This window comes from Pseudorasbora parva, chromosome 9 (genome assembly GCF_024679245.1).
Source record: "Pseudorasbora parva isolate DD20220531a chromosome 9, ASM2467924v1, whole genome shotgun sequence".
Classification (NCBI taxonomy): domain Eukaryota; kingdom Metazoa; phylum Chordata; class Actinopteri; order Cypriniformes; family Gobionidae; genus Pseudorasbora; species Pseudorasbora parva.
Genome location: NC_090180.1, coordinates 26,390,864 through 26,416,771, shown reverse-complemented (window position 1 = coordinate 26,416,771; position 25,908 = coordinate 26,390,864). Strand labels below are relative to the sequence as shown.

At 47.3% G+C, this 25,908-nt stretch overlaps 1 long non-coding RNA gene across 3 annotated transcripts in view; it reads left to right on the top strand.

Annotated features, from left to right (window-relative positions):
- The first annotated feature begins 298 nt into the window (after window positions 1-298).
- Window positions 299-25,908, top strand: part of LOC137088788 (uncharacterized) — a 192,172-nt gene continuing 166,562 nt past the window's right edge. The window contains exons 1-5 of one of the 3 annotated variants that reach the window (XR_010907569.1): window positions 299-338; window positions 431-846; window positions 3,436-3,500; window positions 3,910-3,991; window positions 13,844-15,435. This is a non-coding gene — a long non-coding RNA (uncharacterized lncRNA). Of the gene's footprint in view, window positions 339-392; window positions 847-3,435; window positions 3,501-3,909; window positions 3,992-13,843; window positions 15,439-25,908 lie in introns of those variants that run through there. The other 2 variants (XR_010907570.1, XR_010907568.1) reach the window with 2 other exon arrangements.

Here is a 25,908-nt window from a genome sequence, read left to right as displayed (position 1 = left end):
CTAACAGAGACTTCCACCATCAGCTGTTTTCTGTCCACCATCAGCTCTGTTTCTGTTCACCATCAGCTCTGTTTCTGTTCACCATCAGCTCTGTTTCTGTTCACCATCAGCTCTGTTTCTGTTCACCATCAGCTCTGTTTCTGTTCTGTTTTCTGTGTTGGTTGATTGTTTGTAGTATTCTATATTTTTACTTGTTATTCATTTTTTGTTGTTATCCCCCCCCCCCCCTGTTGCACTTTGAGATTCTTCGGAATGAAAAGTGCATTATAAATAAAATCTATTATTATTATTATTATTATTACAGGAAACGCCAAAATCAAATGAAATGATCTTTCACGGTAAAAAAAAAACCCAACAACAACCTAAATTACATTTAATGTTTAATTATTTAATACCAATTACGTTCATTTTTTCCCCCCTGTGATTTCAGTAAAAAAAATAATAATACAACAACGGAGGCAAAGGATGGTCCCATGGGCTGCTGACAGAAGGGTAAAATCTCATTAGATCTTTAGTATTTTTTCTACAAAAGGTAACACTTTAGTAAGGTGAACAATTCTTAGCTTGCACATTTGCTGTTTATTAGTATTATTAAGCACATATTAATGCATGACCTTATACTACAACATCCCTAAATTCTTCCTGGTATCTAACTAAACTTAAACGCTACAACAACTACCTTACTATCTATTAAGCAGTAAATTATGAATTTGAGGCAAAAGTTAAGTGAATGTTTCCCATACCAAAGTGTTACCATAATAAATATTTTACCTACATCACCATGCATGTTATTTTCTTTTGCAAAATTATTTTTTATTACAGTTTGCAAGGTTCTGACAACCACACGTAAGTGGGTCAATGACGAATAAGGTTTTCAAGATCATTTTTTATTTTTTTTAAGCAAAACGGTTTTAAAATGCATTTTTATGTCCATACAAATGTTTGATGTTGCTTCATATTGGTTTTACAGCTTTTTAGGCAGCATTAATTCATTATTAAACAAGATTTCTGATTTTAGCACCCAGAAAATGTCAGGTGGTGCGACCATATATTAATTTAAATAAATATACATTTAATGTACTTATAGCACTACTGAGAACTTGTAAATATCAGTCCTTGTAGTGTCTTAAATGCATATTGCATTATAAATTCCCCTTTCATTTCTTTATTTATTGTCTTTTTTATTCCAATTCATATAAATGGCTACTTTTCTATGTGTTCAAACACCAATTTTTCGATAAGGAGTTTTTATTTTTGTTTTTAATTGTTAAAATTAATTATTTGATTATCGATTCTTTAGAACGTCTCGGTTACGTATGTAACCCTCGTTCCCTGAAGGAGGGAATGGAGACGTACGTCGAACGTGACCGACTGAAAGGGAACTAGAAATTTAAAACATTTCTATTATTAACATGTAATAACTGTGTAATTACCACAAAACATAACATCTTAACTTTAGTTGTAATTTATCTAGATATACACAAAACCTTGCTTTTCTTTTGGCAAGGTACTCTGCCCTTGCAACTGGATCACTTTTTAAAGGTGTCATGAACTGGCTTTTTTGTTTTTATATATACTGTTGTCTGAGGTCAACTAATGATGTTCGTGTGGTTTTTACATTCAAAAACATCATAACTAATAAGCGATAGTCTATTTTCTACACTGGTTTTGAGGCTCTCTCCTGTACGCTGGGTTTTGATTGGTGTGTCACGGGAGACTTAGAAGTAAACGCTGTCAGTTCATTGGAGGGAGGGATTGTTTTGAAAGCGGCAACCAGAATGATTCTCGCGACCACAGGGCTCGTGAACGTCTTTATCAAACAAACACAATGATTAATTTCTCATCCACCCGCGATTGATTGAAATATTATTTTTGTATTGCTTGGCCTGCCCGATCGGTGGATAGAAGCACAAACTGCACACACACACATGGACGTGCTTATTATTCTGTAGAGGCGTGTTTCGTCAGTCGATGATGTCAGGATGAAGCACAAGACCGACGGCCTGGTGTTTATAAAAGCTTTTCTTTGACTAACAAGGACATTTGCAGCTCGGAAACTTACAGGATATTCTTATATTACCATGACCTTTTATATATCGAGCTCTATGTTGTGCGGTTTTCTCCTTGCTTGATAATGGCATCTACAAAAACAAATGAAAAAAGATTAATTTAAAGATGCAATATGCAATTGTTTTAGTATCAGTGTTGGTTATTCTTGAAGAATATGATTTTTAGATGGACAATGTGCTTAAATGGTTACCCATACCATCATAAAAAAAAAAAAAAAATATATATATATATATATATATATATATATATATATATATATATATATATATATATATATATATATATATATGTAGATTGCACCGTTAAACAACTTAATATCTTATAAAAAGCTTTATACATTTATTAAAATGTATTTAATATATTCAAAAACATGAATTAACATGACTTTTTTCAGTTAGTTTAACTGCAATTCTGGTCGCGACACCTGACATATTGGTCGCACCACCTGACATTTCAAACTCAATTCAAATCTAACAGGCATTAATTTGGACACCTATAAAAATGTTTGACCATGTGCTCAAGGTTATAGATATTTTTTTTAATCAAATACACATTTTAATAATAACAACACATTTTCAAAGTTTTCCAGGGGTCATACCGCCTGACATGATAAGTTGAATCAACCTCATCATTACTCAAAAATGTCAAATTATCTAATATTTATGGGAGGGTGACTAACCTTGTTACTGCATCAAATGGGTCCTCTGGGGTCTTTTGTGTGATGTCATATGCTGTCACATGGTTTTCTTAAAGGAACATTGCATAAAATTGCATTTTTATGTCGGTCGCCCTCCCTGACATTTGGAGAAGTCAATTTTTCGGACAAAAGTTTTTTAAGTATTAAAATAGTTTTGAAATAGGACTGATACACCATTTTCCCTCATTTATAATGACTTTAACATAAAATCATGCCAAACTATTCAATTAAGAATTTTAATGACAAAATTAACCTTTTTATTGCAGTTTTGTTCTCTGGTTGCAGGTTCGGACGGTCGCACCGCCTGACATTTTTGGTCTTTCAAACACCAAAACTCAAAAACATCAATTGAATTTCAATAAAATAAAAAAGGTTTCTTATAAAGGAGATATTGTAGATCAGTTTGATATATGACATGTATTTATTAAAATTATGTTTAGAAAAATAAATCATTTGGACACAAAAAATACATGTCATGTCATTGACCCATGTAACACTGAGCAATGTAAAATGAAGTAAGCCTAAAACAAATTATGTTAAGAAATTATTGTATGTATACTCTGCATATTCTACTTTCTCTTATCTGCGTTTCACCTCTGCTCTAGCTTGTTTCCTTCTAATAAGCCTGACATTATATAGGCTCTGTAATAAATTGTTTATGTTCCTAGATTCTTCCATGCTGATGGCCTGCACTCCTGTTGAAGAAAATCTCAGGCTAAAAACTAGATGACTGGTAAGCAAAACCTCAAAAATTATACTACTGTTCAAAATTTGGGGGTCTGTACATTTTAAAAACATTAACTCCATGTTGTTACAGTAAGACCGTCTGAAAAGCCTTTAGGGTAAAATAATCAGCAAAATTAGACAAGGTGACAAATGTAATGTGTTATAGTTTGTATTTATGATTAACTATTATGATAACAGGATGTTATGGTCTTAAATACTTTTACTAAATACTTAAATACTTTAAATGCTGACTGTGGTTCAGGCAGTCAACAACTTTAGGCATTTACGTTATTTTTCAGCGTACTCACTGCTCATACTATTAGCCTCTAAAATGTTTGAATTATATCACAATACAGTGTCAGAGGGTAAAGATATCATTAGAGTTCTTACAGTTATTGCTGTGCTCTTATTACCAGATCAGATATAAAGCCCAGCGTTTGGTGCTGAGATTTTTCAGGACAAGGCCTTGATGACATCTACAATTAGTACATGAAGATGGTGAGTTTCCCAATAGCTGCCACTATTCCAGATCAAAAGACTGAAAACAACAGGCTTCAATCTGTATTAAAGGTATAGTTCACTCAAAAAATTAGACTGTGCTGTTTATCTGCTGGGATTCCGGGATGTAGGTGTGTTTATTTCTTCAGGAGAACACAAATGAAGATTTTTAACTTAGCTGTTGCTCATATAATGCATGTCAATGGGGTGTATTTCTATGAGAGTAAAAAACACAAAGACTTAGGAATCCATATTAAACACAGCGGCACGTGGCGACACATTGATGTCTTAAAACACAAAACGATCACTTTCTGTGAGAAGCACACCAGTATTTGTGTTATTTTTTACCTCATATCAGACGAATCTCATCTAGTATTCCCAACGCCATTAGTTCCATCTAAGAAGGTCAAAACCCGGTGCGATCATAGATATATGCCTTATTAGTGCCTCGATGGATCGGTCGAATGAGGCATCTACGTTCGCGCCGGGATTTTGACCTACTCATCCTAAATGAGATTCGTCTTATATGAGGTGAAAAAATAACAAATACAGTTGTGTTTATCACAGAAACCGGTCGTTTCGATGTGTCGCCACGAGCCACAGGGTTTGGGGTTTAATATGGATTAATATCGCTCGTATAATGCATGTCAAAGTTAAAAATCTTCATCTGAGTTCTACTGAAAAAACAAACACACCTACATCTCAGATGCCCTGCGGGTCAGCAGATAAACATCACATTTTCATTTTTGGGTGAACTATCCCTTTAATTTATTTTGATAGGTTTAATGTTACATTGTTAGTCTGGAAAATACACTCAAAAACAAAGCTATTGAACGAACTTAAATTAAGGAAAACTTTTCCACAAAATTGAATTACATTTTTCAAAATCTAATGGAATTATCTGTTATTATCTTGTTATATGAATTTAATGGGTTAGTTCACCCAAAAATGAAAAATCTCACCACAGTGGTTCCACTCTAATTTTATGAAGCGATGAGAATAGTTTTTGTCCGCCAAAAAAAGCAAAATAACGACTTATATAGTGATGGCTGTTTTCAAAACACCGCTTCCTGAAGCTTCGAACCGTTATGAATCAGTATCGAATCATGATTCGGATTGTCAAAGTCACGTGATTTCAGCAGTTTGGTCATGAATCGATATGCTCGGATGCTTCAGGAAGAAGTGTTTTAAAATCACCCATCACTATAGAAGTCATTATTTAGTAGGGATGCACCAAATTTTCGGCTTTCTGCCAAAAGACTTTCATCACCAAAACAATATGGCCGAACTATATAATATGGGTTATAACTTGAAAATTATGCTTTGTTTATTAAATTATCCTGTCGATGGATACACGTACTGGCTCCTCAGTTATACACTACAACAACAGTGATAATAAAAGAAAAAACAGTCATTTTCACCTTCATCACCCGCGTGTAGAGCCAGAAGACAGGAATGAGAACTCTAGCGCGCTTTGAGAAGATCTGTCTCTGTGCATCATCCGAGAGCGCGCACGTCTCACAGCGCGCAAATATTGAGTTCTCTTACAAGTCTTGTGCTTAAACGGACAAACTCGCACAAGAAGTATGTCAACATGTCCATCTTGATGAGTATCCAAGCAGATACTCATCAAGACCCCCCCCCCCCCCCCCCCCCCCCCCCAGACCTGCAGCTGTCTGCGTTTCGACCGCGATCTAAAGTTCCGAGAAGATTAGGCAAATTAGTCTGGTGATGTAACCTACTGCGCGACTGCTCCTCCATCAATGTCAGACAGAAATCATTTTTGTGTATACCGATTGAAAGATTTAGTGGACTGTCTACATGAGCCATTATCTTAACTGATCTGGTGTTTACATGTGATGACTTTCAATCGCAATCATTTTGTCACATGCAGCTTGTCTGCCGCATCAAAAATGTCGCCGCTGTTTTCTCCAGCAGCTGGAATGTGTTAACTGTAGCCATAGCAACTCTTAACGGCCACCAGGACTAATACAGTATTATTTATAGCTATTTATTTGTTGTAAAGTGTAATAATCATCTCAGAAAAAAAAATCTTCTGTCAGGCACAGTTAAAGTAAAAACTGCCTGGGGCAATATACGCTGTGTCATTGTTCCAACATTATCTTCATAACTTACGAAATAAAATGTTTACCCCTCAGAAAAATTAACTATTTTCTCTTGTCAACATGAGCGCGGCGCGCGCTGTCACGTCATGTAAGAACGCACACTTAAAAGTAATCGGTCAGGTCGTTTACATGGTGAAAAAAAATTAATAACAAGTATGGAAGAGATTCAAGCTGTGCTGCTTTTGCTGGTTATGACAGAAAAGAGCACTAATATGCAGATCGTCTTGGTTACGTATGTAACCCTCGTTCCCTGAAGGAGGGAACGGAGACGTACGTCAGAACTGAACCGACGAATGGGATCTTACTTTAGAGACCAATCCTACTTCGAGCATCTAACAACGAGCCAATGAAATTTGGCATGCGATCACGCATTCCACGCTCCGCCCCGCAGCGCGGGTATAAAACAGGAAGTGGAATGATAGATCAGCGCTTTTCCTGCTGAGGAGCCGAAAGGTGACCGGACTCCCAGCGGAAGCACAGCATCTGGCGACGGGACGTACGTCTCCGTTCCCTCCTTCAGGGAACGAGGGTTACATACGTAACCGAGACGTTCCCTTTCAGTCGGTCACGATCGACGTACGTCAGAACTGAACCGACGAATGGGATCCCTATGGAAAACGCCAGGATGCTGGCCCTTCCAGCGTCCTGCTTGAGCACACTGTACCGTCTAGTATGGTACGGAAGTCAGGGCTCCAAGCAGGGAGTACAGTCACTGCTGTTTCTGCAAGACCCACTCAGAATGACTATTGGATAACGCTGGGAAAGCGTGCCTACCTCGAGAGAGAGAGGGTACGCTGCGGGGCCACGTCCTTCAGGGAAGGAGAGGTGGCAGAATACACATAAGGACTAACCTGGCAGGGTAGTGCAACATATGGCAGTCTCTGGGGTGGTTCCAGCCTGATTGAAGGGGGGAAAGAACACGCCCAGAGACGAAAGAGCGGGCTCTGTCCAGGGAAAGACACGGGGCTAGCCCGAAGGGTAGCTGGTACCGTGGAAGAATACACATATGGGGTTGCCGTGAGGGAACCGCTACATATGGAACCCAGCCTACAGCCACGTTTCACAAGCATACGGGTGCAGGCCTGGCGTCAGACGGTCCGCAACGTCTGACACCGGAGGGGTGACGGAGGAGCTCGACAGGGTTAGCCGGTTTCCCGGGGAACACAACTGGAGACAATAGACGCACGTATCCGGCCCAGAGGGCGGGAGTGGCGTTTCGCAAGCCGACACTTAGAACGGGCACTTAACGCTCCTGGCCACTGGGGGCGAGGATGCGGGAAGATACCGGCTCTACACGTAAGCTATAGAATCCAGCAAACGTGTTAGGTGTCGCCCAGCCCGCAGCTCTAAATATGTCTGTCAGCGAGGCGCCTTGAGCCAGCGCCCAGGAAGAAGCAACGCTCCGAGTGGAGTGTGCTCTTACACCGAACGGGCAAGGCACGTCTTGGGACTGGTAGGCCAAGACTATAGCATCCACTATCCAGTGGGCTAACCTCTGCTTGGAGACAGCCTTTCCCTTCTGCTGGCCTCCGTAACAGACGAAGAGTTGCTCTGAGGTCCGAAGGCTTCGGGTCCGGTCAACGTAAGCGCGAAGGGTGCGGACCGGACACAGCAAAGCCAGGGCTGGGTCTGCCTCCTCCGAAGGCAGCGCTTGCAGGTTCACCACCTGATCCCGGAAGGGAGTGGTAGGAACCTTGGGCACATATCCGGGCAGGGGTCTCAGGACAACGTGAGAGTTACCTGGCCCGAACTCTAGGCACGATTCGTTGACCGAAAGTGCATGCAGGTCCCCTACCCTCTTGATCAAGGCCAATGCCGTCAGGAGCACTGTCTTCATTGACAAGATCTTAAGCTCACAAGACGCCAAAGGCTCGAAGGGAGGGCTCTGAAGTGCTCTGAGCACTAGAGCTAAGTCCCAAGAAGGTATCGAGGATGGACGAGGAGGATTTAGTCTCCTCGCACCTCTGAGGAACCTGACGATTAGGTCGTGCTTCCCCACGGACTTACCTTCTACTACATCATGGTACGCTGCTATTGCCGCAGCATATACCTTCAGGGTGGAGGGAGACAGCCTTCTCTCCAACCCATCTTGCAGGAAGGAAAGCACGACACTGATCGAACACCTTCGGGGGTCTTCCCGGCGGGAAGCGCACCACTCAACGAACAGGTTCCACTTCAGAGCATAGAGGCGCCTCGTAGAGGGGGCTCTAGCTGAAGCGATGGTATCTACGACAGCTTGTGGTAGTCCATCTAGAACCTCCGCGTCCCGTCCAGGGACCAGACATGAAGATTCCAGAGGTCTGGACGCGGGTGCCATAGCGTGCCCCGTCCCTGAGAAAGAAGGTCCTTCCTCAGGGGAATCGGCCAAGAAGGGGCTGTCGCGAGGAGTGTGAGTTCCGGGAACCAGGTCCGGTTGGGCCAATACGGCGCAACTAACAAGACCTGCTCCTCGTCCTCCCTGACCTTGCACAGAGTCTGTGCAAGAAGGCTCACTGGGGGAAACGCATACTTGCGTAGGTCCCGGGGCCAGCTGTGCACCAGTGCATCTGTGCCGAGGGTACCCCCGGTCAGGGAATAGTACCACTGGCAATGGGTCGAGTCCGGAGAGGCAAACAGGTCGACCTGTGCGGCTCCGAACTGGTCCCATATCAGCTGGACCGCCTGGGGGTGGAGTCGCCACTCTCCTGGAGGTGTCGGCTGACGAGAGAGCTCGTCGGCTGTCTGGTTCAGCACACCAGGGACATGAATGGCCCGAAGCGACCTCAGCTGCTTCTGACTCCACAGGAGGAGGTGGCGGGCGAGTTGGAGCAAACGACGGGAGCGTAGACCACCCTGACGGTTGATGTACGCAACGGCCGTGGTGCTGTCCGTACGGACCAGTACATGCTTGCCACGCAGCGGCCCCTTGAGGCGGCGGAGTGCCAAGTGTACTGCCAGTAACTCGAGGCAATTGATATGCCAATGCAATTGCGGCCCCGTCCACAGACCAGCAACTGCATGCCCGTTGTACGTGGCCCCCCAGCCGGTGGCAGAGGCATCCGTGAATAGCACAGCATGCCTGGACACTTGTTCTAGGGGCACCCCGGCCCGGAGAAACTAAGTGTTGGACCACGGGCTGAAGGTTTGGCGGTAGTAAGGAGTCACTGGGACCCGGTACTGACCGCTCTGCCACGCCCACCTCGGGACTCGGCCATTGAGCCAGTGTTGAAGCGGTCTCATATGAAGCAATCCGAGCGGCGTGACCGCGGCTGCAGATGCCATATGCCCCAGGAGCCTCTGAAAGAATTTCAGTGGGACCGCTGTCCTGCTCTTGAACATATTCAAGCAGTTCAACACCGACTGGACTTGCTCCTCGGAGAGGCGCGCAGTCCGGTTGACCGAGTCCAGCTCCATACCGAGATAAGAGATCCTCTGTGTAGGACAGAGTTTGCTCTTCTCTCGGTTGACCCGAAGGCCCAACTGGCTGAGGTGACTGAGCACCAAGTCCCTGTGTTCGCACAACTGGTCCTTCGACTGGGCTAGGATCAGCCAATCGTCGAGGTAGTTGAGAATCAGAACGCCGCGTTCTCTGAGCGGAACAATGGCTGCCTCCGCGATCTTCGTAAAGACGCGGGGCGACAGGGACAGCCCGAAGGGCAGGACCTTGTACTGATATGATTTCCCCTCGAACGCCAAACGTAGGAACGGTCTGTGTTGAGGGAGAAAGACACACAGAAGTACGCATCCTTCAGGTCGATCGCTGCAAACCAATCCTGGGGACGGATGCATTGGAAATGCGTTTCTGCGTCAACATCCTGAACGGGAGCTTGTGCAGGGCCCGATTCAGAACTCGCAGGTCCAGGATTGGTCGTAACCCACCCCCTTCTTGGGCACAATGAAGTAGGGGCTGTAGAACCCCGTCTTCATATCGGCTGGAGGAACCGGCTCGATCGCGTCCTTCGCCAGTAGGACCTCGATCTCTGACCTCAAGACCTGAGCATCGCTGCTTCGCACGGAGGTGAAGAGGATGCCCCTGTACTTGGGCGGCCGGCGCGCGAACTGAATCGCGTAGCCAAGTCTGATGGTACGGATGAGCCAGCGAGACGGCCCGGGGAGACCTAGCCAGGCCCCCAGAGACCGTGCAAGCGGGACCAACCGCACCACAGACGTGCCCGGGGTGGGGCAGCGAAGCGGAGTACTCTGGCCCGACTCTGGAGGCCCGGAGGCGGCCCGAAGTGTTGCCTGAGCACTCCTGGTTTGGACAGAGAGTGGGTGAGAAGGCCCGGAGGCGTCCTCGGAGCCCACTCTGCTGCCCACTGCCTGGAGGCAGGGAAGTGAAGCACTCAGCCCCGACCCGGGAGGCCCGTGGGCGGCTCGGAGTGTTGACTGAGTGCTCACGAGAGAGGAAGTGTGTGGGTGAGAAGGCCCGGGGGCGTCCTCGAGGCCCACACAACTGCCCCCTGGCGACGGGAGGGTAGGAAAGGAGTGACAAGGCCCGTGGGCGTCGCACACTGCCAACCTGACCCTCTTGGGGCCCAGAGAGAGAGGAAACTGCTCTTAAAATGTGGGTACCGCTGGACTCCGGAGAGCCAGTGGCAGAACCGAAACCAGTCAGGGCCCCCCGGTCCTCCTCCGGGGGGGTGGGGGAGGGATGCGAACATCGGCTCCCCCGAGCAGCTCCTGTTCTCCCTAGCCGGCCCGTCTCAGGGCCGCGTCCCCTTGCGCTTGCCTGCCGGTTAGCGGGCCCTGGACGGGTTGGGCGTCCCTCGCGTCCGGCACCCTGCTCCTCCAGTGGAGGCTGCTGCTCGGCTCTAGCAGGGTGGAGGCGGACGCAGGAGGGGATGCCCTCGGCGACGAGCCGGCAGAGGCGCTGCGACCGACGACCGAGCAGCTGGTCGTCGGCACCCTGGTGCAACGCCTCCGTCTGCTCTTGGGCCACCAAGAACTGCTGGGCAAAGTTCTCGATGGTGCCGCCGAGGAGGCCAGCCCGACAGACAGGCTTTTCTTGCGCATATCTGCCAGGTTAGCCCTCTATTCCTGGACCACTAGTGTGGACATCGCCTGACCCAGGGAGCGTGCAGTGATTTTCGTCGCCCATAGGGCGAGGTCCAACACCGCACGCAGTTCCTGCACAACCCCTGGGCTGGGACTACCCTCGTGCGTGCAGGGCAGAGGGCAGTGAGAGAGGGAAAACAATGATACTTTTTTTTTTTGTCTCATTTTTGGCCCTTTTGACCCTCCATATTTCCCTCTCTCCGATGCAGCAATTGACATCTGTCCTCTGCCAGAGCCAAAAATGAAACGCTAAGCCCTTTTCTCTTTAGGATCAGCGATTCCACCTTCAACTACCAGCAGGCATGCGAGACAGTGAACGTGGCCGTCAGAACGGCACACAGCGCACTGAGCGCTCAAGCCTCTATGAAGAAGGCAAGGCGAACAATGCCCTGACGTGGTCGTGTTCTCATGAGAGAATCCGTACCACCCACGAACAGAGTCTCAGCATGCTTTTGATGTGATAGAGGAGTGGGGGCCCGAGGGGATTTACCCGGCGGGGAATCCCCACTGTAATCCTCAGGCCACCAGCGCTTATCAGCCAAAGTAGCCCTTTTCCAGTAACACTAGAAATGAACTAGATCGGGGGATAGGCGAAGGGACTCGACCCCATCTGAGGTTTCATAGTCTCGACCGCGCATCTAGAGCGCCGACTGACACGCGGCGGTTGTTGTGACAACCACCGCTGTCAGCCGGCCGCTCGACGGCACACGGCGCGCTGAACACTCAAGCCCTTTATGAGAAGGGGGAGACGAACAACGCGCCGACGTGACCATGTTCTTTTACCAGAACATGAATCACCCACGATCGCAATCTCACATGCGCTCGTGGCCATCAAAGAGGACAGGAAACAGTTGCATACCAGGAATACACGGTTTGAATGACATCTTGAAAAAGACGCAGGGTCAAACCGTGTTGCTCTTTTGTGAATGGAAAGCTGCTCTTTTAGTGTGCTGAAGCACTCATGGAGATGACCGCGGCTCCACACAGTTCGTTCTGCAAGCCTGTGTGAGCTCTCAGTGATGTGTATTTGTGTGTGTGTAACGCCCAGCGAACCAACAGTTTGTATAAGAAACGCTCAGCGAACCAACAGTTTGTATGGGAAACGCTCAGCGAACCAACAAGCTCCTTTAGATCGCTTGATCACTGATCAGACGGTCTCTCACTGACGCGCCGTATCACCCACACTGGCAGACTCTCTCACTCAACACTCTTTGACTCGTAGTCAGACACTCTTCGTAGGAAACAGTAAGCACTGCTCGGCTCCGAAGTAGAAAGCGCTGATCTATCATTCCACTTCCTGTTTTATACCCGCGCTGCGGGGCGGAGCGTGGAATGCGTGATCGCATGCCAAATTTCATTGGCTCGTTGTTAGATGCTCGAAGTAGGATTGGTCTCTAAAGTAAGATCCCATTCGTCGGTTCAGTTCTGACGTACGTCGAACGTGACCGACTGAAAGGGAATCAGCAGCATATTCAGAAAGCTTGTAAAGCTAGATTTAAAATGACAATGTATATTATTATTAGCTATTACAGACATTGCACGTAAGATGGCTGAGACGAACGCGCGGTTGAAATAAAATGCTGCGTGTGCTCAACCAATCAGCATGTTCAGTGCCCAAGTCCCGCCCTCGAAAGTTCCTGAACTTTGAAAAAGTACTACCTTACTTACTACTTTACTATCATAAAATGATTATAGAGCCACTGTAGTGAGATGGGCTTTGTAACGCCGTCTTTAGTGCCTTTATGGGTCTTGAGAGAGGAAATGACATTGGTGTCAGTGAAGGCCTTTCTGAGCAATCTGATACATATTTTTATATGTATTTAATTGCTTTTTTTACATCTTGGCCAGGGGACTACAGATGAAAAATAGCCTTTTAGCTAATTCTGGCTTTTTTAACCATGTTTGTTCATGTGTTTTATGAAATTGCACTGTCCCCTTTCAAATAAACCATTAAATCAAATCAAATCATCGGATTTCAACACTAATATCTTCATCTGTGTGTGAAGATGAACGGAGGTCTGACCGGTGTCCAACCACATGAGGAATTATGACAGAATTTATTGGGTTATTGGGTTAATTTTGGGTGAACTAACTCTTTAACTTTATATCGCACACCCCACCCACACCACAGGTTTAAACGATGGTGGTGCGCACTGCAGCCTCACTTCACCGCTCTAAGACACCAGCATTGCATCCGTGGCTAAACACCCCCTAACTTTAGTGCATCGTGATTGGATATTTTGCTCATATCAGCATAGACTCTTTGGCACACAAAACAGAGCCAATTCAGAGAGAAATAAAATGCACAGAAATTAATGCAATACAACAAGCGCCTATTGATCCAAGGGTGTCGTACCAAATGGGTCAATATTATATTGAGAATTGTGACATCCCTAATATTTTTCCAGTTTAGTTATGTAATTGTTTATATTTTACATTAATCATTCATTTTGTATAAAAATTAAATAGAGAAGAAAATGTGACAATGTCACTGGGCTTGTCACAAATTGCCAAATTAATGGAATATTCAGAGTGCATGACAAAACCGTGCCTTTTGTGCAATATTATGCTGCAAATATTGTATATTGAGCTAAAGTTAAATTGAACCTTGTATGATAATTTGTGTAACCAGATTCAATACTTTGTAATGAGTATGTACAATGGATTTTGAACTGTACTATTTTTGTTACAGGTTCTCTGGGAATCCCCAGGTGAAGGCATGAAGACATCAAATGTTGGCCTGGACAGATGTACCAACAGTCCACCACACTGACCTCTGCTTTTGCATGGATGGCTGATTGCTACCCTGTTCTGTGAGGGTATTATTATAGAAAAACTGAACACCTGTGACAGTGGGATTTGTAGTTGTAAAGAATAGTCACACATCAGTGCACTTAGGGTGCTTTCACATCTCTTGTTCAGTTAATTTGGTCCGAACCAAGGCCAAACAATAAAATAATACATTGTTGCATTTTACAGCTTTTTTGGTTCCTTTTCACACCACACTGATTGCTTTGGTCCGGACCAGTTGAAACACGTGACAACATCCACATCACTCATTGGCCATGGTGTATTACCTAAACTGCTTTTCGATTGGTCAGAATTTACTTTGTGGGAAAATTTCAACAGAAGAGGAAAAGCCAGCAAACTATAACACTATAGAAAGACGACTGCGGGCAGGTTTTGTCCCTGGCCATAATCTACTACATATTGTGTATTAACCACAGTATGCAAACAATACCTTTCTATAATGAAGCGCGGATGCGACTTGAAAACAACGTATTGCAGACGGCGAGCGCACATCACTCGTCACTTCAATCGGAGGCGTGCATTAATTATTCTTAACTCTGACACGCTCATTCCGAAAATATTTCCAACGATCTATCAGGTAATAATGTCATGCACATAATGTCAGCGCAGCTAACTATGGCAGCTGGTTTAGTCAAAATATTATCAGTACTTTTGCAGTTGGTTCTGTTCGAGGCCGGATCACGTTCTCATCACCAGCTAACCGCTCCAGAGTTCGTTTGAAAGCGCACCGAGACCAGCTCTTCAAGGAGGTCTCGGTACGCTTGTTTAGTCCGCTTTTGGTGCGCACCCGAGTGCGATTGCTGCTTTCACCAAACGAACCGCACCAAAGAGGGAAATGAACTCTAGTACGATTCAACTGAACTAAATAAGGCAGGTGTGAAAGCACCCTTAAAGTCAGAGAAAATGTTTTTTTTAGAAGTTGCAAACTTTTCTTTCTCTTACAAAGAACACAACAGTTAAACCTTTTCAAATTATTTTCTGGTGGTGCACAAGTCCTATTCTACAAATTAACAAATGATAAAAACATGACAAAACATGATATGACTTCATGCTCTGCAGAGTCTTTATATAAACATGAATTCAACATTTAAAAACAGTATATTCAAAATATAAAAAAAATATCTACTTGACCTTAATACAAAGGTTTCTCGTCAATGTAATGTAAAGTGTAGTGTGACCGTATCTTTATTCTGCGTTTGGTGCACACATGTATCAAAAGTGTGAAGCCATGGACAAATTTTACTTGATAGATGATGTGAGATCGTGAGTATGATTTTTTCCCCCTTGATGGAAAAAATGAGCCCACGATTTAATTAATTTGTGATTTGTAGAATAGGATTAGTACAAATGTAACTGTTGTGTTTGTGAGAGAAGAGAAAACTACAAGTTTACAAATCCTAAAACATTTTCTCAGTGACTTTACTGAAATTTTCTCCACTGTCAGCAGTGCTTAGTTTTGCTAAAATAATACTCGATATAATACAGCACATGCATAGTTTGAGTCGATGTTCTGGTTATATTTTTTCCAGTCTCAATTTACCAATGCCAAACCTATTTCATTAACAACTATTAATTCTGTTTGTAGTGTCACGGGGTGAAGAACCACTCGACAAGGCAGGCTTCGTGAAAAGTGGCCCCGGAGGGTAGATTTATTTACAGTGAAATCAAACTGGTGAAGGAAGGGAATCCGGTGCGTGGTGGCTGGTGCTTTAAGTGCTCTTCAGTGCTCAATCCAACCAAAAGTGGGGGACCCAGACGTGCTCCAAAGGGGTGGGCTGTCGGTCACTCGCTGCTTTCTGGGGAGAACAGAGAAACAAAGGTTAGACCAGCGTTTTGTCGGCTCAAGACCTCAGTCTCCCCATCTGCTCAGTCTGTGCTGCTTATGTGGCTGTGGGCTGATTGGGAGCAGCTGTGACCGATCAGCCGGCGATGAGGAGGTGCAGGTGTTTTGTGTTGGTTACCAGGGCGACGCTGATTCTTCCGAGGATGCTCGTCACATTCCCCCCCCCTAAGCGTCGCTCTGGTCCTGTGAACAAAAGGAGACAGCAGGGGTGATGTAAGGGGAGGGTGGGGAATGACCCCTGACAGACCTGCATACGCTGTCCAGATCCGTGAGAGGCCATCGGCGTTCGCGTTGGCAGCCCCGGCCCGATGTTGTACCTCAAAGTGGAAGTCCTGGAGCGCTAGGAACCAGCGGGTCACCCTGGCGTTGGTGTCTTTGGCGCGGGCCATCCACTGTAGGGGCGCGTGGTCTGTGACCAGGGTAAACTTGCGGCCTAGGAGGTAGTACCGGAGCTCCAGGACTGCCCACTTGATGGCCAGGGCTTCTTTCTCCACGGTGGCGTACTTCCTCTCGGCCGGGGACAGCTTCCTGCTGATGTAAATGATCGGATGCTCCTCACCTTCCTGGATTTGGGACAGGACGGCTCCCAGTCCTGTGTCGGAGGCATCCGTCTGCAGCAGGAAGGGGCCGCTGAAGTCTGGAGCACGGAGTACGGGCGAGGACGTCAGCGCTGCTTTGACTTGGGCAAAGGCCTCCTCAAGCGATGGGGTCCAGCATACTTTCTCCGGCTGCCCCTTCCTGGTCAGGTCTGTCAGGGGGGCGGCTAAAGAGGAGAAGTTGGGGATAAAACATCGGTAATACCCCGCCAACCCCAAGAAGGCTCGTACCTGGGTCTTCGTCCGGGGTCTCGGGGCAGAGTGGATGGCCTCTACTTTCTTTTCCTGCGGCCGTATGAGGCCTCGGCCGACTTGGAAGCCCAGGTACTTGGCCTCGGAGAGGGCTAGGTGGCATTTGCGGGGGTTGGCGGTGAGTCCAGCCCGCCGGAGCTCCGAGAGCACCCTCCGCAGACGATCCAGATGTTCCTCCCATGCCTCGGAGTGGATCACCACGTCATCTAGGTAGGCGGCTGCGTACGCCTGGTGGGGCCGCAGGATGATGTCCATCATTCTCTGGAATGTTGCGGGGGCCCCGTGCAGGCCAAAGGGAAGGGTCCGGTACTGCCAGTGGCCACTGGGGGTTGAGAAAGCAGTCTTCGGCTTAGCCGTTTCAGATAGGGGTACCTGCCAATAGCCCTTGGTGAGGTCTAGGGTGCTGATGTACCGGGCCCTTCCGAGGCGGTCCAGCAGCTCGTCGACCCGAGGCATGGGGTACCCGTCGAATTCGGAGACTTCGTTCAGGCGGCGGAAGTCATTACAAAAGCGGAGGGTGCCATCCGGCTTTGGGACCATCACAATGGGGCTGGACCACGGACTCCGGGATGGTTCAATTACCCCCAACTTTAGCATTTGTTGGATCTCATCCTCAATAGCCTGCCGACGAGCTTCCGGGACGCGGTAGGGCCGTTGCCTGACGATGACTCCTGGGGGGGTCTTGATGTTATGCTGGATCACGTTGGTCTGCCCGGGTTGGGAAGAGAACACATCCTGGAACTGACTGACCAGGTGCTGCAGCTCCGTCTTCTGGGCAGCCGAAAGGTGAGGGTTGACGTCCACAACCACGGGGTCGGTGAGACTCAAAGCCGCCAGCTGGTCCCGGGTCCCCACCCACTTCTTCAGGAGGTTGATATGATAGAGTTGCTCTGTCTGCCGTCGTCCAGGTTGTCTCAGCCGGTATGTTACTGGTCCCATTCTTTCCAGTACTGTATATGGTCCTTTCCATGAGGCCAGGAACTTGCAGGCAGAGCTGGGGACCAGTACCATGACGCGGTCTCCGGGCTGGAATTCCCGTGGTTGGGCTGCCCGGTCGTAGTGGCGTTGCTGCGCTTGTTGGGCCTTGCTGAGGTTTTCCCGGACCAATGGCATCACTCGATCGATCCGTTCTCTCATCTGTCGAACATGTTCGATGATGGTGCGATGAGGGGCAGGCTGCTGCTCCCACGCCTCCCTGGCGACGTCCAGGAGCCCACGTGGTTGACGGCCGAACAGGAGCTCAAAGGGGGTAAAGCCAGTGGAGGCCTGGGGAACTTCGCGGATCCCAAAGAGCACGTAGGGAATCATGAGGTCCCAATCCCGCTTATCCTCCGCCGCCACGCGTCTAAGCATCTGCTTTAGGGTCTGATTGAATCTCTCTACGAGTCCGTCCGTCTGAGGGTGGTAGACCGTGGTCCTCAACTGCTTCACTCGCAGCAGCCTGCAAAGATCCGCCATTAGCCGGGACATGAACGGGGTCCCCTGGTCAGTCAGGATCTCCGAGGGGAGGCCGACTCGGCTGGCCAGCAGAAACAGCTCCTGGGCGATGGACTTCGCGGTGGCCTTACGAAGGGGAACTGCTTCTGGGTACCGGGTGGCGTAGTCGACGATTACCAGGATGTGTTCGTGTCCGCGGGCAGACTTTGGCAACGGCCCCACTATGTCCATTCCGATCCGCTCGAAGGGCACCTCGATGATAGGCAGCGGAATGAGCGGGCTGGGGGGAGGGGTCTTGGGCGAAGTGACCTGGCAGGTCGAGCAGGCTTGGCAAAACCGCTTCACTTCGGCCTCCAGGCCTGGCCAAAGGAAACGGTCACGGATGCGCTGAGTGGTGTTGGCTGTCCCGAGGTGACCTGCCATGGGATGGGAATGTGCCAGCTCCAGGATGGTTTCGGTCTTAGCTCGAGGTACCACCAGCAATTTCTTCTCCTCCCCCCTCCGCTGAGCGACACAGTACAGCAGGCCATTCTCAATGACAAAATGCGGGAGAGGATGGGGCCGTGGGAGAACGTCTTTTCCATCGACGACTCGCACTTGAGCCCAACAGTGCTTGAGCCGATCGTCCTCCCGCTGTTCCTTGGCGAATGAGCCCCCTCCAGCAGCCTGTTGGTAAATATCATAGAACAGATTAGTATTCTGGGCAGGGGACTCACCATCTCTCCCGCTGTCAGAGGCGAGCAGGGCCGGTCGGCGGCGGGGTCCCCGAGGCCGTCTCCGTCTTCGATGGTTTCCCTCCGGGCTGGCAGGCTGAGTAGCAGCGTTGAGCAGTCTGTCGAAGCCAGGCCAATCCCTCCCAAGCAGTACGGCCACCGGCAGGTCCTTCACCAGGCCCGCTTCTACCGGCCAGGTGCCTTGGGGTGACGAGATGATGACTCTGCGGGCCGGAACTTGGCGAGTGTCTCCGTGCACACATGTAATCGGTAAGAAGGTCTTCTGGCCGCTTCGAGGGGCGCACAACCGTGACTGGATTAGGGTGACCGCACTGCCTGAGTCCAGCAAGGCCCGGAACCGTTTTCCTTCCACCATCACTTCTGCTTCGGGGGCTCCCGAGGGTACATGCTGGTGGACGATGCAACCTGCCAGCCATGCTCGCGGAGGTGATGGAGGTTCAGCGCTGGGCATGGGCTCATCTCGCGGTGGGGGAACCGTCGGCCTGCTGACTGGTCGCGGGGTCCCTTCGAGCGGGCGTCGCTCCTGGCCGACTCTCCGGGGGAACGGCGGCGGTCGGTCCCCGGCCTCGCGATGATGGACGGCATCCGCCAGCTCGATCGCCTCCACGAGTTCCAGGGTGTTGGTAGGATTCCTCATCCCAACCGCTTGCCGATGAGCGCGGGGTAGCGCGCGGAGAAGTCGATCGACCACTACCCGTTCCGCTACCTGTACTGCGGTGGGGTCCCCCTCCAATAGCCAGTGATGCGCGATGCGGCTGAGCTCGGCTGCCTGGGCACGGGCTGGTACTCGGGGCTTGAATTCCCATTCGTGGAACTGCTGGGCGGCGCAGACTGGTGAGAGGCCGAGCCTCGCTAAAATTTCCCGCTTGACTTTGTTATAGTCTTCGGCGGTCTCAAGGGGGAGCGAGAAATAAGCCCGTTGGGCTTCTCCAGTGAGGAGGGGTGCCAGCGCACGTGCCCAATCATCCTCAGCCCATGCCTCACGTGTGGCGGTGTTTTCAAAGACCTGTAGGAAGGCTTCCACATCGTCATCAGCAGTCATCTTTGGCAGCAGGCGGGTAGCTTGGGCGCGAGGATCAGGTAGCGGAACGCGTTGGGCGGCGGCGGCACGGACGGCGAAGAGCTCGTCCTCTGTCCTGCCCTGGCGAGTGGCGAGATGTTCCACTATCTGTTGCTGGCGGATGCTCACTTCTGCGAGGCGCTGTAATACCTCCTCCATCGTGGGGACGAGTGCGCCGCGTTCCCCCGGCCCGGTGTCTACACAGGAAGAGAGGACAACACAAAAAAAAAGGATTAAGGGGTGGAGCGATGAACTTGTCGGTGATTCCTCACGAACTTGCCCGCATTCTCCACCACTGTCACGGGGTGAAGAACCACTCGACAAGGCAGGCTTCGTGAAAAGTGGCCCCGGAGGGTAGATTTATTTACAGTGAAATCAAACTGGTGAAGGAAGGGAATCCGGTGCCTGGTGGCTGGTGCTTTAAGTGCTCTTCAGTGCTCAATCCAACCAAAAGTGGGGGACCCAGACGTGCTCCAAAGGGGTGGGCTGTCGGTCACTCGCTGCTTTCTGGGGAGAACAGAGAAACAAAGGTTAGACCAGCGTTTTGTCGGCTCAAGACCTCAGTCTCCCCATCTGCTCAGTCTGTGCTGCTTATGTGGCTGTGGGCTGATTGGGAGCAGCTGTGACCGATCAGCCGGCGATGAGGAGGTGCAGGTGTTTTGTGTTGGTTACCAGGGCGACGCTGATTCTTCCGAGGATGCTCGTCACAGTAGTCAATATATAAACAATTGATATTTAATTCAAGAGATTGGCTGGACTTTGCGGACTCTAAGGTATTGCATCCTTCTCATCGGTATTTAATAATGACTTTTCAGTGTGGTTTAAACCTCTTTTTTGGCTCATAATATGCATTTTATTTTTTAAAGTAATTAAAAATATTTTCTCTATGCTATTGAAAATGTGGGTTACATCTTTGTCACCTTTTTCACCAAGGAGTTTACACTTGCTGATAGTAGGCTGCAATAGTTGCAAAAGAAAACCAATTCATCTGCAATATTCTTCTGCCCTACATTTTCAAGGGTAAGCTTTCTTTATAAACCATCTACTCACCCATATGCATTTATTTTGTGTAACACAAAAAGAGTCACATAGTCTCAGTCACCATTAGAAAAGAACCTGTGATTTGAGTCTCATTATGTTCTGACTGACATATCCTTTTGTGCTCCAATAAAAATAATGTGTCTGGTACATGATCAGTTGTTCTTGAGTAAATATTGCTTTTAATTTATGTACCTGTATAGCCTACCTCTTTGTGTATTTGAATGTAAATGCCTTTTCTATTATATATATTTTTCTATTAAATGCCTTTTCTATTATATTGTCATATTGAATATTTATATAGATTGTTTGCTCTAAACATGTAGGCTATCTGTAACTGCTCTGTAAATATTAAAACAATGTTAACTGAATGTTATGTGTGATTATTACATAAACAGGCTAATGTATCTTATTATTAGTATTAAGTATTTGCTATTTTTAAAACAGAAAATGTGTTAACGTTAACTGTACCAAACTGAAATCAACATCGTGTTTCACTCAACTGACATCAACGTCATTCAGCATAAGGTAAGTAAATCATCTGCGTAAATTGATGTTTTGAATGGAGTGTCTGACGTTGGTCTTTAATGCCGTGAGTGTAACGTTGATTCTATGCCAGTGTGCTATCTGGGTGTAACCCGAAAGGTTCGACCTAAATAAAGGTCCTAGAAAGCCCATGAATAGTGGCCAGGATTTGCTGTTTTGCATCGTCCACACGTCGGCCGGACAGCATTCGCGATCAAATGCCGATGTCTCGGCGACTTTGTCCCAATTAGCAAACGCTCTCTGATCGATGTCTTTCCGATGGAACTTTGTGCATCGCGCCGACATCGGCCCGACGTATGTGTGCTATCTGGGTAATGATGCATTAAAAAGTTAATGGCCAAACGTGTCATTACAAAAGTTCATAATGCTGCTGCATGTGAAATATAATGTGGACAACACTGAATAAATATATTTTTGTCAGGTTAAATATTGATAGGGTCACTCAAACCCCTTTATCTAAACTTCTCTACTTAACCGCATGCTTAACCGTCGAACTCGCACATCCGTCATGTTTGTAGTTTTTTAACGCTTTTTATCCGCGTTTGTAGTTCTAATCGAATCCTCGTCCAACTCGCAATGGGTTGTGGGCAATATCAGCCGTTAGAGTGCCCATCGATCCATACTGTGAATTCGGACCGGAAATAGTAAACCATCCGGGAATCTTTGGAATACTCTTTTCAACATACTACGATTTGGGACATACTAATTCTATTTTCGAATACTATTTAGGATGGATAGTATGCGAATTGGGACGCAGGGAGAGTATGAGTGAGGGGAAACAGAGAAGTAACCCAGATCCTGACAGATATATGGAGACATGTCAATGGTATTCTAAGGCAATATACTTGGGCTCATACCCGTGGGAGGGTTTTTTATTTAGCTAGGTTGGATAGATTTTATGGTTTTAAACATCAATGTGGTATTTTTAGTAAATGTTTGATCGTTCCTGTTCGTTTCTCTGACCATAGTATGGTGGTGTGTTCTTTTATTTTGAGCTCCACAAGACCAAATAGTGCTTATTGGCATTTTAATAGTTCACTGTTAAATGATAAACATTTTAAGGATACTTTTAAATATTTTGGGGAAAATTTTAGAGCCACAAAGAACTCTTACCAGTCTTTAAATCAGTGGTGGGATTTTGGTAAAGTGCAAATTAAACAGCTTTGTCAACAGCATACTCGAAATATCACTATACAGTTATCCAAATCAATGAAAAATTTGGAGACATCAATAGTTAAACTTCAAGAATTAGCAGATTTAACTGGGGGGAATAATGTTTTAGAAACTCTTTCAGTTAAAAAAAACTCAGCTTAGTGATCTTTTAGAGGTTAAGGTGCAAGGAGCTCTGGTTCGGTCCCGTTTCCAGAATATTGACCAAATGGATGCTCCAAATAAATTTTAGAAAAAAGGAATGGACAAAAAAGATTATGCTTTCATGCTGTGCACTCTGAATCTGGGGTGTTGTTATCTGACCCCATTGATATTAGAAAGAGAGCAGTTTGTTTTTACGAAAAGCTGTACAGCTGTGAATGTGTTGCAGAGCCTGACAGTGACAATGTCTTCTTTGAAAGCTTGGCACAGGTGTCTGAGGATGCCAATACAGAACTCAGTAAGGCCATGAGCCTCAACGAGTTATACAAGGCCCTTCAGGGCATGGAGTCCGGGAAGGCTCCCAGCATCGATGGTCTCCCAGCGGACTTTTATATATAGTAGGGTGACGATCTCCGCACGCATGACAGGGGCATTGGGCCCCACCATGGTGTAGCGGACACCCCGGAAGCGGGGAGGAGCTCGAGCGAATTGAATCGCGTAGCCGAGCCTGATAGTATCCTCGGTGGGGCAGCGAGGCAGTGTTAGCGGCCCGGACGTGGGTGGCATAGCGGCCCGGTGTCGGGGCACTGGTAACAACTGCGCCTGACCTGCGAAGGATTCGCGTTCCACTGGGGTCTGCTCTGAGAGGGGGCTGGCGACAGAGAGGGACGAGAGCGGTATGGCCCGGGGGCGGCGCACACTGTCATCACCGGTCTCTGGGTGCTCAGGGATGGGTATGTCAGTTCTTTCTTTAACCACAATAGGGTGGCAGCAGAATGAAAGATTCTCCTCCCCAAGCCCTCCACCCGGTGAAGGAGCGGTCTTGCTACCATCTCCTGGAAAGAACTGCCCATCCCTGAGCTGTCCACGTCAGGAGCACTGCATAGCCTGGTGTTTAGCGGGCTGCGGGGCTGGACTGGGGCGGTTTCCTGCAGTGCACTGCGTGGCGCGGGTTAAGGCTGTTGCCACGCAGGAGCGGGTGGGGATATAGGGGGGGTCGAGAAAACGAGTCCACTCTGCGTCCTGCATATCGGGCACGTTGAGCCATAGAAGTCTCTCCTGGACCACAGCTGTGGACATCACCCAGCCCAGGGAGCACGAAGTAACCTTCGTTGCCCGGAGAGCGAGGTCGGTCACGGCACGCAGCTTATCTCTGAGCCCTGGATCGGCTCCACCCTCGTGCATGTCACACAGCAACTTGGCCTGGTAGGCCTGAAGAGTTGCCATGGCATGCAAAGAGGCGCCCCATCGAGGGCGGAGAAGGCGGAAGAGCTTGCAAAATGCTCGCGGGAAGACAACGGGGCCCTCCACGAGTGTGCAATCTCTTCATGCACCTCCGGTAAGAAAGGAATTGGGGGCACGGCAGGATGGCTGTCCTGACGTGGCGCACCCAAAAACCAATCGTCCAGCAGTGAACGCTCTGGCCGGGGCGGAGGGTTCCACTCCAGACCAAGCACCGCGGCTGCCCGGGCAAGCATGGCTGTCAACTCCGGGTCCGATTCGGGCAATGCTGGCACACCCGAAGGCGGCAGCACAGCTGAATGCTCATCCTCGGAGGACTCTTGCCCACCTTGTGATGCGGTGACCGACATCTCATCATCCTCCGGAGTGCGGAACGAAACTATCTCAAAGCTTGCGGGTACCGGTGCAACAGAGGGAGGTGTGGGCCGAGGCATGAGAATCGGAGCTGAATTCCACACCATCACCCTCAAGTCACCCTGGCCACCAGCCAAAGTGTCGCCTCGCGTGGAGACGTCAGATTGGGGTGTGGCAGAGGGGACTCTCACTCCGGTGGCCACACGGAGCTCATTGAGTCTCGACCGCAACACGAAGATGGCCAAATTCCCGCAGTGGGAACATGACTCATCCACAAGCGCTGCCTGAGCGTGTTGAAACCCCAAACACTTCAGACAGTGCGAGTGCCCATCGGAAGATGTCAGAGACCGGCCACACCCAGAAGCAAATCTTGCATGCCCATGGCATTGGCACTGCCATTGGGCGTTTTCTAGTTCTCGGAGATGATAGGCTTCTAAGCGAAACTCCATTTGTCAGTCACTGACGTTACATCGGAGTGGCTGAACGAAAGGTAACTATAAACACTGTTATTGACCTGTTTTTTTTTTTTTTTTTTTTTTGTATATATACATATTAGTACATATTAATACATATATACAACAAAATAAAAAAAGAACAATGAAAAAAAATGCCAGAGTGTACAAACCTTGATAAAGGTTAAGAATATAACAAGTCTTTCTTGCTTTTTTATTCACAATATTCTTCAAACTGGTGCAATAGGTCTCCTGAAGAAAATTAATAAAATTGACCATTTCTTCTTGTATTCCCAAAATAATAAAAAGTTGTACAATAAAAGTGAAATTATTATTATTATTATTACATTCATTGGAATAATATACATATTAGTGTTGTCACGATACCAAAATTATGACTTCGATACGATATCAGACTAAAATATCGATATATCGATACCACAGTAAAAAAATAAATAAAAAAATAAATAAATAAGATAAGATGCTTAATATGACAACAGAACTTATTATTCATTGTTATTTTTTACTAAAAATTCATGTGGCCAGCATGTTCCTTAGGGTTGGGCATCATTTTGATTTGAACAATTATTGATCAATTGATCAATTACTATTAAAATTCTCACAAATTTTTGCTATCTCAATGTATTTTTTACAATAGGGTAATTGTGTTGCAGTAGCTTACACACAGCACAAGAAAGCTTGATTTCGAATGGTAAATTGAATTTAAAAAGACGAGTAAACACTAATAAAATAAGAACAAATAAACAGATTACAAACAATAGCACAAATAAATGCAATAGAATAGAAGATAAAAATTAAAAAGACTGCTTTATTTTTTCAGGTAGGTCTAACATTCAGATAAGAAACTGAATTTAAAAAATGCATAGTAATTACATTTAAAACAACATTGGATAATGTTCTTTGTAAAAAATTCAATAGCGTACAGATGAAACTATTAAAGTTACACAAGTTGATCAGTCAAGAGCAGTGTGATCGTTTGTCTTTTTGTAGTTTGAATAGCAAATGACTGCGGTCCCTTTAAGACTAACAGACGCATGGATCCACACTGTTCCTGTTACTC